The following is a 12,443-nucleotide window of genomic DNA, read 5'->3' on the forward strand; positions in this document are numbered from 1 at the left end:
GAAATGCTCAAATAATTTCCTTCCATGACGATAGCGGCTGTGGTTTAAATTTTTCTGGTCTGGAAAGCAAGCCGCGGAGATTTAACACGTACCATGTGAATATGCGCTCACACGCACCTACATTAGTGCCTCAAACATGCCATGAACGAATGATCGATGTGACAAGCAGACGGAAGACAGCCACAGACCATGAGCAATGAAAATGGATCGAATACAATAGTCTTCGCTTTCACTTTTACCTAGATGTTATCGGCGAGGTGATGTTATACGCGATAAATCACGTATGGCATTTCTTTAAACTTTTGATAAGAACCAGGGTGTTTCGGCGGTGGACGGCGAAGCATTAGAGATGACAGTTGGAGCCATCGCCTATCGTTTTGCGATCAATTCAAAACTATGAAACGCATTCGATGCCAATTTTTCGCACACCCACCGTGGTTGCTTAATGGCTATGGTGTTTGGCTGCTAAGCACAAGGTCGCGAGATCGACTCCCTGCCACGGCAGCCGCATTTCGATGGGGGCGAAACTCGAAGACACCCGTGGTGCTTAGATTTAGCTGCACATTAAAGAACCCCAGGTGGTCCAAATTTCATGAGACCCCTACTACGGCATGCCTCATAATCAGGAAGTGATTTTGGCACATAAAACCCCATAATTCATTTTTGAAATTTTGTTTCCAGAACGTTTTAGGGCACTAACATCGCTGCGCTTAAGCGTGGGGTCCCGTGCAACATCTGAAATACCGCGTGCTTTGCACGCATCCTGAAAAATTTGAACCACAGCAGCTATTATTACGGAACCAAATATTTGAATATTCCTCAATAGAATACATACCTTGCACATTGAATAATTTGCGCTTATATCCATGATTTTACAGTTCTTTAATTGTTGTTAACTAATTACCTGAACTCATAGCAAAAGAGCTAAGTTGCACAAGGGGGCAGTGAACAATACTAAGTTTGTTGCATTATTGTAATTCACGCAACAATTTTTGAAGGTTTGGGCCAACTTTGCTAAACACCCTGTAGCACAATAAGGGTTTTACAATGGTTTATTTAAACCAGCCCTACTTTGCTTCGTGGCATGATCATACTACTTTGTTCATGTTAGGAAGATCTATGTACTACTCCTGCACGTACCCTAGTCTGTAGTGGCTAATTATTAACGCTATCAGCTCACTTATAATTCTTATGCACTGCGAACACTGGCATTGAGTCTGTTCCACAAGGACGGCCAGAAAGAGCTCGTTCTGCATTTGATCAAGAGCACTCACGGGCTCGGGTGTCTGTTACCTTGCACATCAAGTTAGATGAGCAAGAAATTATTCTGGTATAACAAAGTTTTGTAATAAAACATGTTCTACTTTAAAATCGAGAATCAAAAACCACACAAGTTAAGAAAATTGAGTGTGCGAATACAAACTACCGCCAATAAATAGGAATTTAATAATATAACGAGTAAAAGGAATCTTAGGCCATAAAGAAGTTAGACAAAGTCAACCAACACCATAAGTGTAATCAAACGAATTACTAAGCACCAGGGTATGAATGAAGATAATATCATACATCTGATACAATCATTTGTAAGCAGTCACATCACATACATAGGAGCCTTCCGCAATAGGTTTACAGCTGAAAAGATGAAAATTAAAAACCTGATAAGAAAGGCCCACGAACTAGCACTAGGAATTCCCATCAGTGCGGGCACGACTCCAGAACACACATGACGAACTCATAGAAGCACAGAAAACATCTGAGGCACAACGACTAAACAAAACCAAAACGGGACGGCTTATACTAATCAAGCGAGGAATAAATTACCATAATCTATACCCGGAAAAGAGGATGATAACGAGAGAAATTTGTGCAAATTTTAGTACCAGATATACCCAAGAACATGCATCCAGCGTACAAGAGCTGATGCAGGAGGAGAGAAGAGCAAATGGTCCGAAGCTATGGGTCAGATGACAGAGTAACCTTCGTAGACATGGTTGAATATCCACACAGAAATAGCTACGTGGCAGTAGTCGTAAACCACACGCGGAAACCCCTTACAAGGGCTTCTTTTAATATCAAACATTCCAAGGCAGCAGAGGAGGTAGCTATTGCTCTAGCATTGGTTTCCACGAATACTGAATACATCATTAGCGATTCTAAGGCGGCTATGAAAAATTGTGCCAAAGGTAAGATCTCTCCTAAGAATCAGAATCAACGAAGCAAATTCTCCAACGCAGAGAAGAACGGCAGGCAATTGCTCTGGTTCTCAGCGCATAAGACTCCAGGCATTCCCATACTCAACCCCAACGAGGTAGTACAGAGCGAAGCTCTAGGTCTTGCCCGCCAAGCTGAGCAAGAGTGCGTTGCTTCGGTCAGGAGAACGTCGAGGAGAAAGTCTGGAAAGAAAAGGCATTTAAACAATAATTAGCGGTATTACGAAATTCTATAAAAATGGGAAGTTAATATTTTCACCATCTTACACTAAACTGAACAGAGGTGAGTCCATTACTTGGAGGTGATTACAAACAGAACCTTATATGAGTGCCGTTCAACTAAATACTTTCTACCCCGAGATATATGAGAGCAATGTCCGCAAGCTATGCAAGTTTGCTAGAGCCACTCTTCAACACATATTGTGGGGATGCGAAATATATCAAGATGAAATTACCGGTGTTGTGTCGGCTGGCGCTCATATTGATAAGATAAGATTGATAAGAGCACTCTGCGAAGTGCGCATGCGCCACTCAGTGTTAAAAGCAGAGTGCTGCTTGCTAGCGCCCCTATTTTGTTGCCCGAGCCTCTAACCACAAGCATGGGTTAATAAACTTCGTTCACCCGGAACTTCTCTGATCCTTGCGGCACGCCTGGCGCAAAACGTAACACGTGGCGACGAGGATCCCAAAAGGTGTCCTACAAGTCAATGTGCAGACGGTGGCAACACGGCGAGCCTTCCTCTATACGTCGTCGACCAGGAGGGGCCGCCATTGCTGGGCCGGGAATGGCTTCAGGCAATTAGGCTGGAGTGGAGCAAAATCTGGAACGTCCACCATCTTCCAAGGACAGAGCTGCCTTTTTCTTGTCGTTTAGAGGAAAGGCTGCACGGTTTGATCGCAATGTACGACTCTCTATTTAAAGATGTGTTAGGCATGATTACAGAAGAAAAGGCCGAGCTGTATTTCAAGCCTAATCAGGCACCGAAGTTTCTCAAAGCAAGAAACGTGCCGTTCGCACTGCAAAAGGCGGTTGAGGTTGAACTTTCGAAGATGGTAAAAATTGGCATTATAACGGCCGTTGACAGATCAGATTACGCAACGCCAGTGGCACCCGTTATCAAGAAAGACGGTGGCATACGCCTCTGTGGCGATTATAACGGGACAGTGAATCCGTGCCTTGACGTCACACGTTATCTGTTGCCGAAGGTCGATGACTTATTCGTGGCTCTGTCTGGAGGCACACATTTTTCAGAGATGGACCTGAACAGCGCTTATCAGCAAGTGGTCATGTCTGATGCCTCAAAGCAATACCTAACTTTGAACACGCACAAGGGATTGTTTGTCGTGAACCGATTATCTTTTGGAATAGCTTCCGCGCCGGGAATTTTCCAAAAGATAATGGACACGATGTTGAAGGACCTCAAAGGTGTTTGCTGCTACCTAGATGATATTTTGGTAACCGGGAAAACACTAGAAGACCACTTAGCTAATCTCGAAGCGCTGCAGGAGCGTCTTCAAAGCCGAGGTGTCAGGGTGCTCAAGAAAGAGAGGTGCTCATTTTTTCAAAGCGAACATCACTACCTTGGCCACAAAATCAGCGCTGAAGGCATTTCCCCAATTTCCCCAATTGTCAGATAAAGAAAGCTGACGCACTTCTCCAGGCACCAGAGCCGAAATCAAAGAAGCAGCTTCAGTCTTTGTTGGGCGTTGTCAACTATTACAGCAAGTTCGTGCCCCAGTTAGCAACAATAGCTCAACCATTTTTCAGACCTGCAGAATAAAAGGTAGTGTGGCACTGGGACGAGCATGCCAGAAAAGCGTTCAACCAAGTGAAAGCGGTATTGGCATAACCACCTACGCTCGCACACTATGACCCTGAAAGACAACTTAGGCTGTCATGCGACGCGTCGCAGTATGTTGTAGGAGCAGTCCTATTTCATGTCTACGATGGCGGAAGGGCACGGCCCATTGCTTACGCTTCAAGAATGCTATCTGAAGCGGAAAAGAAATACAGTCAACTGGAGAAAGAAGCGTTAGCCATCATTTTCGGTGTGAAGAAGTTCCACTTCTGTCTTTATGGGCGCTCATTCACATTGGTCACAGACCATAAACCTCTTCAAGCAATATTGGGCCCGACAACCGGAATTCCCACCATCGCGGCTGCTCGTTTGCAACGCTGGGCCGTTACGTTGGCAGCCTACTCCTACAATCTTATCTTCAAGAAATCGAGCGAGAACGTGGAAGCCGATTTCTGCTCGCGTCTGCTGCTGCCATATCTAGAAGCGGAAACCAAAGAACGAGAAGAAACATTTTATTCGTTGCGATTGGACTCGTTGCCTGTTTCTAATTGAGATATCGCAGGTGCCACAAGTAAAGACCGAATTCTTTGTCACGTGAAGGGATTCACTAATGTGGGATGGCCCATGTCGATCAAGGATGAGCAGCTGAAGCCTCTTTTTCGCAGGTGCAACGAATTGACGGTGCATCAGGGATGCGTCATGCTGGGCGCAAGAGTAGTCGTGCCTGCAAAGCTGCAAGGGTTCGTTCTGGATGAACTCCATGACGGCCATCCCGGCATTATGCGCAGCAGAGAACTAGCACGAGGCTTCGTGTGGTGGCCAACTCTTGAGGCGGACCTCGAACTTCGTATCAGAAGCTGCGCTAGTTGTCAAGAGCAACTTAACGCTCCAATCAACACACCCCTTCACCCGTAGTCATGGCCGACTTCACCGTTGCAGCGTGTTCACGTAGACTTTGCGGGACCTTTTCAGAATACGATGCTTTTAGTGGTGGTCGACGCACATTCTAAATGGCCAGAGGGTTTCGAAATGACATCGACATCTACAGAAAGCACGATTGGTTGTTTGACCGAGCTCTTCGCACGTTTTAGTTTCCCTGAAACAATTGTTTCCGATAATGCACCTCAGTTTGTTTCGCAGGAGTTCAAGCACTTCGTGCAGGCAATGGGAGCGCGGCACGTCCTCACGGCTCCCTACCACCCCAGCTCCAATAGGTTGGCAGAGCGTTTCATCCAGACCTTAAAAAATGCGCTCCGCAAAGACGGCACAGGAGGAAAACTGCAGGTAAAGCTGGATGAATTTTTGCTATCGTATCTCAACACGCCACATGCGACGACTCGTGAATCACCAGCGGCATTGCTCCTAGGACGACGATTACGCAGTCGGCTGGATGCCGTAAAGCCTTCCGTGGGGGAAAGATTAGCACACAGACAGTGCACTCAGGCACTAAGTCGTCCGTCTCGCCAACGTCACTTTTTGGTAGGCGACAGCGTGTTAGCACGTAATTACTCTGGAAAACCAAAGTGGGCTCCCGCTGTGATTGTTGCTCAAACATGACCTGTCTCTTTCCAAGTACGTGCAACCACCCCAAGGGGCACCTTCACCTGGCGTCGTCACCAGCATCAGCTGCTTCAGAGGCCTGCAGGGGACGTTACACCTAGGCATGGAACAGCTGGCGTAGTTACGACCAGCGAGTTCCTGGTTTATCCTGAGACTGCCGGCTCACCAGTTCTCTCCTGTCCGCAACCGCCCAGGGTAACTCCGGTTGCGCAACAGGCAACACCAGCACCCACCGAAGCAAGACACTACCCCATGCGAAATCGTCGCCCACCAGATATATTCTAAGCTGTACTCTGAATGATTGCGTGCTTCATTAAAAGGGGAGGTGGTGTTGTGTCGGCTGGCGCTCATATTGATAAGAGCGCTCTGCGAAGTGCGCATGCGCCACTAAGTGTTAGAAGGAGAGTGCGGCTTGCTAGTGCCCTTCTTTTCTTGCCTGAGCCTCTACCCACAAGCATGGGTTAATAAACGTCGTTCACCCAGAACTTCTCTGATCCTTGCGGCACGCCTGGCGCAATAACGTAAAAGCAGGCTCGCTGGAAAATCAGCGGCCGCCGTTGTCGGCCGCGCTGCTCAGCTCAGAACTACAAGACCAAATTTGGGCAGTCAGCTGCGGTGATTTTGACGTGAGGGCTTTCACCAAGTCTGGCTTGGCAATGGAAATTTTGGTCCAATTAGCATGATGTCATAAAGCACAGTAAACCAACAGGCCTGCTATGTAGCAGTTGCTGGTTTAACCCATAGGTATGACACTCAGCTTCTGAGCCTGGAGTCGTAGGTTCTAAACCCACTTCCGCCAACGTGTATCATTTCGAGTTCATTCGGTATTTCTGTAGATTAATTTATTTGTAGCGCTTACAAAGGAGAAGTAGGAACGTAGGCGAGAGCTTGCGTGGACAAAACTGCTGAGGCCAGGGTCAGGTCTTTGTTTCAAAAAAGTTTTTCTCGCATGGCAGTGCTGAAAATGCCATAGGCGATTTGGTCTGGCAGCACGGAATTTCGTAAATCCCCGAACTTGCACGCTCTTGCTTTTAGTTGTAGATCCCGAAGGAACTGTTGGAATAGCTCTCCGTGTGCCTGACGACGCGAGCGAAACACATATCGCTCGTAAATTTTAATACATTTAGGGAAGAAGTAGTTTTTAAATGCTTTAATGAAAACGTTGTAGTGTTTAGCTTCCTTCGTTGACACGTTCAGAGTATTTAACGCGCCCCGTGAATGAGCTACACTACTTACACCATGTATCGAGCGTAATGCACACGGTGGTGGCCACAAGAAGATTCCTTTATTCATAACAAGGTAGCGTATTGATAGCCGCGCTTACTCACCCCATTGCTCTCTTCGCACAGTGTTGCTCTCTTAGTTGGCCGTTGGCAGTCAGAAGTGGAATCACTTCAGTGGTCTGCACAACAGGTTCCAAACGACTTGTTTCGGCTGCCTCTCTCTAGGTAGCACTGTGACCCAATGGCACACCTATTATGAAAATGTAGGCGACATTATCTTTTCTTGACTACAAGTTCGCACCTGTAAACGCCCTTATAAAAAGGGTGGCTTACATATCTATCTATTCGGTAAGATCGTGGCTCATGTGCAGCCTGTACTCCGACATCGGGAGCATATCTGTGATCTCAGGGACCGTGCTGAGTGTGCGCACTATTCCTTCCCGGTCGCATAGTAATGTGCAGGGCAGATATTGCCGAATGGCCAATGGAGAACTGTAGCCCACAACGCAGTATTTAAGCAATGTCCGCAAGCACGGGCTTACACAACTCACCAATGTTTGTCATAACACTTGGTATTGTTCAGCTGTAAAGTCGTCACAGAATACAACAAAGCACTGATGCGCGATCAAGCACTAAAAATTTGTTCTGTTCCAAGGAAGTAACTTCAGCATTTGCCCTTAGTAAGGCAGTCTCACAACTTAGAAAGCGCCGAACGATTTCGGCTGCGACAATTTAAACTGCTTGTCAATGTTTGAACACGTAGGCGAGAAATTAGAAGCAACAATTCATGTCGAATAAAGTATTTATATATGATTGTTACCCTCCGAACACCTAGAGAAGAAACAACATTGAGCTATGTACGTACATCTATCAAACAGCATGATAGCGCAAACCATGCAACTCTGCCCTATTCCAAATATTGAAACAAATTATCTTTCTTGTTTTAAATTGTGACGATGTCGGTGACAGCTTCAGATATTGTTGACAAGAAATTGCATTTTAGTTAGCTGCTGAGAAATCTGGAACCACAATGGAAAGAAAGCTTTTTCTGTGCTAAAATGAGGTGGTACCTCAATCCCATCCACAGTGTTATGTGTGCCCACATAAGTGAGTAGATAAATTAGATAGTTATAATTCCTGTTCAATTTCACTGTAAAATGGAATGATCATGTAGAATTAATCACTAGCAAAACTTTAAAAAAGCTTGCTGTTCCAAAACATCGCCTTGCTTGCTCATTCCAACACCAACCTTGCTAATTCCAACACCAAACTTAGGGCATTTAATTCATTAATCAAGCCGTCATGAGAGTAGGTTTCTAACATATGGCATGTAAATCAAGCTTACCTTATTGACATGCTGTAATCATTTCAAAGTAAAGGCGCTAGATTCATATCGTGCTCATATTATCGTTAGCACAGAGCGTCATTTATAAAAGGAACACTAATCATTTTACATATCGTAATACGCAGAGAACATTCGCTATTATGCGTTTTCCCACAGTGTTTGTTACAGTGCAAGCTCCCTTTCACGCAAGTTCTTTCATCCAGTAGCCCACATATCCACCCGTATTGACCACGTGCTGAAGGTATACCCATATTTCGCACGGACTAAAAATATTTAAATTCATCTTTAGCCTTATCAATAAATGAGTGGAACACCCTTCAGCGCCCAATTCATGGGCAGCATTAAGACATTTCGCTTTTTCCCCATTTGCTTTACTAACTCCACGTTAATGAGCAAACTTGCCATTTCAGGTGATCTTTTCTAAGCAACCATATTATCCTGCTTGCGCGCCTTACAACATTTGATCCCTGCCATGTATTTGTTGCATTATTCTAATGGTGTTGTAGTTTAATCTTCTGTTATTGCATTATACAATCATTGCGTCATGCTACTACTAGAAGCACTGCGTCTCCTTAATGCTGAAAACAGTTCTGTTCGTTATTTGTGTTTTGATCTTCGTGCTTATAACTCCCTCTTCAAGATTCTTGTTGTGGTTATCCCCGCCCCCCCCCCCCCCCATTTTATGCCCGATTCTGGGCCCTTAGGGCAAATCAATGATATGAAATTAAATCACACTACACTGTCGTACACTCACTTAAATGGTTAGATTGTTTTGAGAGATATGATAAGAAATTTAAAACACTAGCCAACTAAATGAAGCATCTGTCACCATTTTCAGCATTACTAAGAGGGAGAAATGCCAGTATATCTGCCACTACATAACAGAAAAACAAAGGCCCCGACCAATCTCCCTGTCAAGCCACATTTTGATTTCATGCTTAGTGGGAAAGGCTAACATTGATACTATCATGGTATATACAGAATTAGGCTCTTTAATTAAAGGGGATGGTACCCAAAATCTGTCCAAGATACCGTTTCTCAAAAGTGGGACCAATATATACATCTTATCGAGAACATGTTCAGCAAGTGGCGCTCTTGCAATTGCCCCACAAGCGTTTCAAAATATCACGCATTTGACGCGCACGGGCATGGATTCTAAAAAACTTGCTTACGGTGCAATTTACACTATAAAAAGTAATGTAACATAAATCAAAAGAACAAAAAGTAATGGAACATAAATGAAAGAACAAAGGAAGCACTTGGCAAGTGGCAGAAAAGGTTTCGTAAATAAATGAGATGCCGATGATGCTGCGGGGAACGCCCCATGTTCAACTAGGATGGCCAAACAGTTAACACTTTAAACAAGATTTCTGAAAATGTGTTTTGACACTTATAAGTAACATTTTCTCTGCAATAAATAAACGTTTTTTATTAAATTTCAGTCAGTATTTACGCAGTGGTCGTTGAAGAAATTAAACTAATAAGATAATTTTTCCATGAATACCTTTTTATTATTTACAAATTTCAGCCTACAAAAACCGCCTAGTTACAACGTAAAATCTTAAAAAAGATTGTATTTCAGGACTGCAATTATGAAATCTATTCATTTTTGTTCAGTAATATCCCCGTGATGTAGCGAAGATCTGACTGCACTTTTGTCGCTCTAGAATGAATTGTTATCTTTAAATGTTCTGTTACCGAAGTAACAAATGTGTTTCATTTATGTTTTTTTTAAGTTCCGTACTGCTCAACCTTTTTGCTCGGTATTTAACATGGACAAGTTCGATGCCCATTTAAGTAGCTGAGCAAATTTTGAATTGTATTTAGCGAGTGGAAGTGGAGATATTCGCCGGAAACGTTAAAGTCGTCTGTTCGGGTACCAATCCCCCTTAAAGTAGGTGACCTTAAGGTGTCAAATAAATCCTAAACAGAAAATGTATAGCCAGAGATTGTCTCAAGTTAATGTACGGAAGAGCACTGACTCAGGAGTAAACACGCACAAAGAAATATCATGCGAGGACTGTGACACGTCTATGTTGACATCATTATTTTGCATTAAAACCAGGCTCAAGACCTCTAAGCGCTAGGAAAAAAATAATAAAGGGGACTGCATCTTCCTTGTCATTGTAACATTTTCCCAGTACTCGGCGAGGCAGGGTCATTCGCCCATTTCTGGTAAAAATGACCACGAACGACCTTGGCTCGTCGAAGATATCATTCATTTTCTTTAAATGTTTATTTTCTCGTGAAATATACATGCTTTCTTGGCATGTATAGTGCTAATAAGCTTGAAGTTTGCAATATATGGCCGGGACTTTGCGCAAGTAAACGCTTAAAATGTTCTCTACACTTCTTTTCGTAAAGGATTTCGCAGTAATTAATTGGGTCATTTTTGATAGAATTGACAAATATAGCATAACACCAAGAATGTTAATGTAACATTTGCTTCTACAAACTAGTTTCAGCTTCAGTAACCAGGAGATTAATAATTCATCGCACCATTCTATGAGTCAGAAGCCTGCGTTACAGTTTCTACAGCTTGAGAGATGTGCGTCGGCACTCCCTTAAAAAGAGTCATTCAAAAGAGTTTGCTGTGCAGGTGCGTACAAACCTTCCCTTGTATGCTAAGAAGAGCAATAACGTCTGCTTATTGCTGTGCCCGTGTCCACAAACGTTGTGCGAAATTTGTTGTGAATGTTTCTCTATGACCCTTTTATTGTTGCATGCGCGTGATGTTGAGAGCAACCCTGGGCCCACAACCACCCGCTCGGAAGCCTTTTTAGATATTGAATATTTACCTTCGGATCCCACTGAACAGATGAAAGTTACTTTTCACTTGCTAAAGGACGTACACAGCAGTTCGTTCAATAGTTCTAAAACACAAACGGAATTGGCAGCTGGCGTTAAAGCTATTAAAACTAGACAGAAATCAATTGAAGCTAGAAGTTAGATGAGCTGGAAGAATACAGTAAAAGGTTAGACGAACTCAGCCAGGATATTGCCACCATTCACACTCAAACAGACGAACTATCTGCACTGGTCCCCACTTTGCAATCACAGCAGGGTGATCTTGACGACTGGTCACGGCGTTACAATTTGATTTTCTATGGCATCCCAGATTCCGATGAAACCTGGCAGGCGACTGAGGAAAAATTTACTTCTATTCTTAGTGATTGCCTAACTGACCACCTTTCCCCTCACGAAATCGAACGCGCGCACCGCTTAGGAAGATTCGCACCTAACAAACGCCGTCCTATCATTGCAAAATTTTTGAACTTCAAAACGAAAGACCTAATACTCGCCAAACGCAACAGCTTGAAGGAAAGTAAGGCCACCATTAGGGAAGATTACTCGGTTGCAACACGTCTGGCACAAGAAAAGTTGCTCGACTTTGCGAAAACCCAACCTGGATCCCCAACCCATAAGTTGCGCCACAACAAGTTACTTATGAACAAGACACTATCACTGCCACTGTCATTTCCACTGATAGGAGAAGCGCACATGCCACCTCACCCTCTCCCGCTATCTCTGCCAACACTTCCTAAGGGCGTGTGAAGGGTAGTGGCCAGACATCGTTGGCTTCAGTATCGCTTCTTTTCACTAATATCAGAAGCGTTCTCAACAAGTACAACTCACTTACATCAGCAATCGATACATGTTCTGCTAAAATAATCGCGCTACCGGAAACATGGCTCACTGCGCATGTCTGCGACGCTGATATCTTCTTCAATTCTCATTCTATCGCTGTGATCGTAGCACGCGGAGGCAGCGGCGTGCTTCTCGCAATTTCCACTGATAAACCATCATCATGTATACACGTGCAGACTTAACTAGAATTAGTATGATCAGCAATAAAACTTAATCATCAGAAAGTTGTAATAGGGGTATGCTACCGTTCACCTTCGTTGTCACCAAAATTTAGTAACGAACTTTATGGCGCTGTTAACACCGTTGCAACACGCTTTCCTTCATCACCGCTGTTCCTACTTGGCAATTTTAAGTTACCAAGCATCACATGGAATACCGACCCCCCTTTAATATCCCCACTCTCACATCAAGCTCGTCACGTTTTAGATGTGGGTTCAGTATTCTTACTCGTGCAGATCTGCGCTCAGGCAACTAGAATACAGCTACCATGGCGAATACACTAGATTTAGACTTCACTAATCAACCCGATATAGTATCGCCTCTAACGTACCTGCCAGGAAATAGCGACCACTTTCTTCTACAGTTTGATATTAAACTACACCGTACGAAAGCTGAGAAAAAGAAAAAAATAATACGAGACTACTACAGAGCAAATTAT

Source organism: Dermacentor andersoni, chromosome 8, assembly GCF_023375885.2.
Source record: "Dermacentor andersoni chromosome 8, qqDerAnde1_hic_scaffold, whole genome shotgun sequence".
In the NCBI taxonomy this organism is placed as follows: Eukaryota; Metazoa; Arthropoda; class Arachnida; order Ixodida; family Ixodidae; genus Dermacentor; species Dermacentor andersoni.